Here is a 7,333-nt window from a genome sequence, read left to right on the forward strand (position 1 = left end):
CAGTGGCTTAGACAAAGTAAATAGCCTACTTGCTGATTTATTTGAGAATGGCAATTTTCTCTATTATAACAGGATGAGGGAAAATTTTAACTTAAAAGGAAAAATACATTTATTTTTTCAAAAGAAAAAAAAAAGATTGAACAATATTACAGGTAACGTCTATTAAAGTATAGAAGTGGTATTAGATATGTCCATGTTTAAATAAGGGGATCTGGGAGAGAGAGATCTAGGATGAAACATGGGAGAGGATTCTCTCCAACAGTGGAAAATTTATTAGAGAAGCCAGGAGCAAATATGTTCAATTTAAGATATGTAACTGTGACTCACACAAAATATCTGGTCACATTTTATGTTGTTTGTTTTTTGAATTGTGGAAATTATTTTGTGTGAAAAAGAACAGAGTAATTTGAGCCTTTATGGATGGAAATGTGTTTGCTTTATAACTGATGTGATTCAGTGTGATTTATCCTGTGTACCTCAGTCTGACCAGCAGATGGCAGTGTGGTGCTGTGTTTCTCCCCATGGACTCTCTTTGCTAGCTGACTGTTGATGTTTCCTCACTGCTGAGCGAGGCTGAACCCAACAAAAGCAGTATTGACCATCTCATCCTTTTTCTCCTGTACTCAGTGTGAGACCATGTATCATTACACTCCTACAAGATTAGATAATATGGGATCAATCAAAGATGGTTGTGTTGGAAGAGTAAAAGTGTCAGTTAATTCCATTCTTTATGGGAATGTCAAATGGCCTTCTCTTTATGGAATTGTGTTTTGGATCTATTGAGGATTGGGTAGAAAATTATTTACTCAGATCACCACAGTTATGTCTCCTCATAGATAGATCAGTTGTAACTTATTTAAGCAAATATTAATTTAGAGTTTTAATAACTGGTTTGATAAAATGTGCTCAGTTAATCCTGCAATTCTTTAGCAGACTCTACCCACTAAACATTGTACGTCCACAGGACGTGCGGATCTGGTCTAAATCAAGTCGGTCGGTCCAGGACCCAATCTGCACATCATTCTGACCTCCAAATCAAGTAGTGGATCTGGACGTAAAAGTGCGACCTCTCCTGGACATTGATATGCAGTTCAATATTTGAACGCTTGCGTACTCGTTTTTTTCAACGTCTTGTGGACGTGAATGTCAGGTGCAGAATATTGACATTATTCAATATACTGCTCACACCAGCATTTTTCTTCTTAAACAAATATAAATATATTTACTGAAAATAAAACAAACATCTTCTCAGGCAACCTCATCTATTAAGGTAACTGCTCACAAGCGGAGTGACAGAAGATAATCTGCGCAAGCGTGAAACTATCGGCAGGAAAAATGACGTATGTCTTTTGTTAAACTAAAAGCTTGCGCCGAGAGCACAGCAGACACAGACTTGGTCGGGCTGTTAAAGAAGTACAAGATTAAGTTAAAGGTAAGTGTATCTGACTGCAGGTTACCTTTTATGTTCTGTAATGTCATCAACAGTTGTTGCAAACCAGTGTCCACCTTTTGCGATTTTGTAGGGGTTAACAAAGATGGTGAACGCTAACAAGTACTAGCTCAGCCCAGCTAGCCAAATTTACTGTAAATTCAAACATTAATGGCGGATACTAAGTCATGAACACCAGTGTGGTGAAATTCTCAACTGGGAGACACGTTAACATTATCTTACTCAGAAAGCAGATTTTATACTGTAGTGTAACTAACACCACACTGGGAGACACAGTTAAGTGTTTTTATCAGCAGCTTTTTATGCTTTGGTGTAACATAGTTGCGGCATCTCCACACAAATGGGCGCGTGCACGCAGTCAGGAAACCGATCAAAATAAATGTCCTGCACTTTAACCTAGAAAACAACATAGATGACAAACAGCAGGGATGTGATGGCAGAGTTTTTTGAAGCTCTGAGGAGAAAGGCGATGCTGAGTTCGTCTGTGTAAATGTTGCTGTCAGCGAGTCCAACTTCATACCGAGTCTTTATCATACCTGCCCCCGCGGATCATGCACCTTTCCCTGGCCAGTGAGAGCGGGACGCCCCGCTAGACGTAAGTGTATGTGCTTAGCTGTGAACTGGCATTGTCATACACAACAACAAATAACAATCATATAAAACGTCTTTTGATCCGAAAGTTACTTCATCAGTGTCTTTGCAGGGATTTATGAAATTTAATTCATGGATATAGATCTGATAGTAAACGCATTTTCTCCATTTTTATGCAATATTGATCATATAGTCTATTGCAGCCAGCTCTTATGAGGACCACAATCGTAGAATGTTTTGCAGGTCATTTTTGTCTACTAATGACAGACTTTGACATGTCCTGCAAAGCATTCTGAGATCTAACATCTAAAATTTTGACACTGAAATGAAGAAATACATGTTTAAGTCTTACTTCCTGCACTGTGATCCTTAAAGCAGCACTACGGATCTTTCACTTTTTCTATAGTGTTGTGGCGCCTGTGGACAAAAGCGGTAGTGCTTTACCAGAAGGAACACTCAATTACCCATGAGCACCAGCACGTACTGTCGTAAAGATCTTAATCTCCTGGTCGCGTGCATTTGTTTTGGAAGTGAATGAAAGAAGACAGGACTTACTCTTAAAACTACTCTTCTGTCTTTAGCAGCTGTTTGCAGGATGGATAGTGAAGAAGTAATGTATTTATTTTTGGCTAAATGACGATGTTGAAAATCACTAAGTTCAAATTGGTTTTATTACCGTGAAGTCGCCCCCGGCCCCCGTCCTGTTTCAGCAAGATAGTGAATAAACTGATGACGAGATGGCCCTTAGTGATACGAAAAGACACACAACAAACTCAAGAGTACTGTATATAGATGGTAAGCAATCAACATCAGCAATAACAGGGCCAAATCAGCATTGGTCAGACATCCCCCCTTGTCTTTCAGCTCACGCCAGTGAGTGAACGCCGGGCCAATGTTTATTCTTGTCCGGGCATTTATCTTGTTACTCTCCTGCTTTCTTTTTTTTTTTTTTTGTCTCCTCTGATAAAACTTTTTTCTTTGGGTTTTTCGCTGCTTCCGCCATGATAACAACTCTATGTTTAGCTTTCACCTCGACTTCCGTCTTTTCAACGAATCGGGAAGGAGGGGGAAGTGACATATGCCGTAAAGCAGTCAAAGCTGTAGAAATTTGTAGTTTCTTAGTGTGGAAAGGTTCCTACCATCCACCTCGAAGTTACATTGTGCCAGTGAAGGCGGTACAGACCCCCCCAGACCATGACAGAGGTGTCATTCAACCTGTTGTAAGGTGATGTACCATCACAGTGACTCTAGAAATATTAGGGTGGAAAAACTATATAGTGCTGCTTTAAGTACTGTCAGTAAAATGTTTTTCTTTTCCTTTGTTTTTTTCTTTTTTTTTTTTCATTTTGTTTTAACAGCTGCAGCAACTAGCTCATGTTGGACCATAAGGACAGAGTCCATGAAGTTATTCACTGGCTCTTCACAAGTTCTCCAATGGCCTGCTTCAACATGAAGGGGGAGAAGGACAAAACATCCCTCAAGAATACAAAAACTATCAAGTAATACAAGATGCTGTACTGAATTCACTTGGAGGGAAAAGAAGATGCTGTCTGAACACATGCAGCAACATCTAAACGTGATTCAGCGAAAAGAGGGGATGGAGTCATGCAATTTAATAACAGCAACTGAGGACTTCATAAGGACACATGCTTCAAAGCATTTAAAGCATGCACCACAAAGAAGTGGAGGAGGGAGGTTCACAGACTGTTGTGAATTCTCTCATGCTGTCAGAATGGCGGCATCTGGTGGCCAATAATGGTACAGCTCAGACAGGAGTAATAATTGCTGACAGGTGTGTCAGGCACACAGGTGTGCCTGCAGCCAGCATTTAAAGTCATCACAGTCAGGCAGTGGTCTCTCTGATCTCCATCCACTTCTTCTATTCATCCTTGAGAATGTAAGACTGTTTCTTTGTTTTACTGCATTTTCTTTACAATTTTATGTTAATTATACAAATTGGAACTTGATTGTTTGACTTAAAGCTTATGTTAACCTGTTACTTTGTTTTTGTTGACACAGAAACCATGGTTTGGATGGAAAATAAAACCTCAAAAGTGCTTCAATTGTCATCGGCTCTTTAATTTGAGACACTTTAGGTGGTCAGCTCTTTAACAAGAACCTAACAAGTTTTAATAGTCACTCAGGACTGATTTTTTGATTTTCATTAGGGGAATCTGGTCAGCCCTTTACTTTTTCTGTGTTCAGTTGGATTTTTACCTCAGTGTTCACACTTTAATGTTTATTATTTTATATTTTTATCCTTATTTGTGGTACAGACCAAAGATAAGGTCATTTTATTTATTGTATTTTGCTACTATTGTTTTTACAAACTTAACTGCGGGTTACGCTCACTACTGTTTAGTAGTAGTGATAGTACTTCTCTGAGGCTGCTCCCTTCCCCCAGGTGCGCTGAGGGTGATTGGACACACCTGTCTCTGCTCTGCAATCAAGCCTGCAGAGACTTACCTCAGCTCCACAGTATTGCCAGCTACTCACCAGTGGTAACCTCAGCTCTTAGGCTCTCTCTCATTTGTTGTGATTTCTTGTTGATGATTACTTCAAGTGCTTTGTTTGACCTCGCCACTAATCGTGCTTCTTCTCCTTTTTTCCAGTGCCTCTCTCCATGCCTCACCACAGCCCAGCCACAGCACTCTCACTCCGGAGCCCTCACTACCCCCTAAAAGTGCAACCCCCTCCCTTTATTGAAATTGTTAACCAATAAAAACCAATAATCTGTTAAACTTTGTCATTCTGGTCTGCATTTTGGGTTCACTACTCCTCCGACTTCAGTCAGTTTAAATCTGATGTAGAAAAGATGTCCACAAATACCACATTTGGACAACAATTAATTCCTATATGGAGGTACTCTGGGTGTCATTAATGGATGTTCACTAGACATCGGGGGAAAAAGACGTCTGGAGTAACAGTCTGCACCTTCAGGAGACCAAAATTAGACGTTCAAAAATGGCGCTGAAAAGACGTTGTTTGAACGTGTCTTTGCGCAGTGGGTATAAGCACATTTATGTAACTGTATAGGTCATGTATCAATGATGCTTTTAAATTATGATGCAGTGCCGTGAAAAAGTATTTGCCCCCTTTCTGATTCCTGATTTTTTTTGGCATATTTATCACACCTAAATGTTTCAGATCATTGAACTAATTTTAATATCTCACATAGACAACCCAAGTAAATACAAAATGCAATTTCTGAATGATGATTTTATTTATTAAGGGAAAAAAAAAATTCAAACCTATCTGGCCCTGTGGGAAAAACTAATTGCCCCCCTTGTTAAATCATGAGTTAACTGTGATTAACCACAGTTCTTGGCTACAAGATCTCAGAAAGAAACACATCATGCCACGATCCAAAGAAATTACAGAACAAATGAGAAACAAAGTGATTGAAATCTATCAGTCTGGAAAAGGTTACAAAGACATTTCCAATCAGAGAGGGGGCACATAATTTTTGACAGCACTGTATCTAATTAATTAGGGTCCTTGCCCTTCTAGCAGGAGCTAGAAGGGCAAGGACCCTATTGTTATTCGTCCGTTTCTTTCTTCTTCTTCTTCTTATTCCCTTGTCTCTTTGAACCTTAATTTGACCCCTAAACACGCTCAAAAACTCACCAAAATCGGCACACACCTCAGAATCGGCGAAAAATTTGATAAAATGACAAAAAAAACCTAAATGCTAAAATGTGCTCTCTAGCGCCACCTAGGCACACTAAAACGGCCCTCACGGGCAGTAGGAATGTCGTAGAGAGATCAAACCAACATTGAAACGTTCGTCTCATCGAGACCCACAAATCACGCACTGACACCCCTAACCTATCTCAAACAGGAAGCCGGCAATTTGCCTTTCAAAATAAAATTTTCCAGGAAAAAAGGGCTCCGAACAAAATGTAAAGGCTCATAGACCGTAAATCCTATCAGCTTGAACCTCGCAGAGAAGACACATTAGGCCATGCTGATCAAAAGTTCTGAAGGAATTTGTTGTTTCTCAAACAGTTTCCGAATTACAAGCCCTCAAAGTTGGTCAACCCCAAAGAAGTCCTCCCTGCTGCTCCCATTCAAATGAATGGAGTGGTGGAAATTCTGATCCGCATAAGCTGTGGCAGTTGGGCCTCTACACAAAAAACCAAAGGTCCTACAGCTTTAAAAATGACATGGATGGATTCCTGAAAAAAATTTACTACAAAAATATCTTACTTTTAGAGAGATTTGGTCGAAATTGTGGCATCTGTGAGGTGAGATTCAAAAAGATTTCAGTCAATTTCACTCCTGATCAAGAGAGCAGTAAGTGATGATGTCATCCACTGATTGACAGATGAAAGCACCCGGAATGCAGGCATTAGTTACCATGGCAACCAGGGGGAGCCCCTTAATGAGCTCTGATCACGCACATACGGCGCTGTTCCAATAAAGCAGCCCATTTAAACAATGCTGTAATGGGATGGTGAAATTGTGGGTGGCTTCTCATCCACGTACAGTCCCCCATAAAGTCTTTGGCGACATCAGTCGCCAAAGACAGCCACACATATATCCCATATGAAGTGAATGGGAGAGATGGTGCATTTGTGTGTGTGTTAGCGCACGAAGCGCGCATGAGTGTGTGTTTGTGTGTCTTACAGATGAAGGTTTTTTGAACATTACAATAAGCTTACTGTGCAGCTGGTCATGTGACTCACCGAAGGCGGGAAAATGGAATGTGTAATACACACCCGTTATAAAGTCTGACGCTCCTGACAGAGCTGCAGGTACACACCTCAGTCTAGCTTTGAGCAGGTCAAAGGGTCAAAAAGGGATGAAACCCTCAAAGTGGAGGTCAAACGGGCATGAGGGACGTGCGACAGACCGAGGACCCGTCCAATGCTGCTTGCAGCTTTAATTTTATATTTAAAGTTGTCTGTTTTTATACATTTTTTACAATCAGAAAAACAAACAAAGTTTGAATTATTTTTTAAAAATCTAAGTAGTTTTGTTTTCAGTGATTTAATACATAATGATCTATCTACAAGATGTGGATGTAGGGCATGAACCATGTTACTTATAAATACAGCATCATAAAATCCTCTGTTAAGAGCACTGGCTAAAGCCATCAAAGTCCAGCTAACTACTGTATCTGTGCTGTAGAGACCTGAAGGAAGGAATTCATGGTCTGGACCTCTGATCTGATCACCACAGTGTGGAAAATGGAAAACAAAGACTTTAAATGAATATGTAAAATCTTGGATAAATCTAATATGAATACTCAAGTAAATCTACTATATGAATATAGATTAAAGGAAATTA

At 39.9% G+C, this 7,333-nt stretch overlaps 1 long non-coding RNA gene across 1 annotated transcript; it reads left to right on the top strand.

The window, feature by feature from the left end:
- The first annotated feature begins 3,904 nt into the window (after positions 1-3,904).
- Positions 3,905-4,778, top strand: LOC121504877. Its single transcript, XR_005991487.1, has 2 exons — positions 3,905-4,542; positions 4,654-4,778. It is a non-coding gene; the product is annotated as an uncharacterized LOC121504877 (long non-coding RNA).
- The last annotated feature ends 2,555 nt before the right edge of the window (positions 4,779-7,333 follow it).

Source organism: Cheilinus undulatus, linkage group 22, assembly GCF_018320785.1.
Source record: "Cheilinus undulatus linkage group 22, ASM1832078v1, whole genome shotgun sequence".
Taxonomy (NCBI): Eukaryota; Metazoa; Chordata; class Actinopteri; order Labriformes; family Labridae; genus Cheilinus; species Cheilinus undulatus.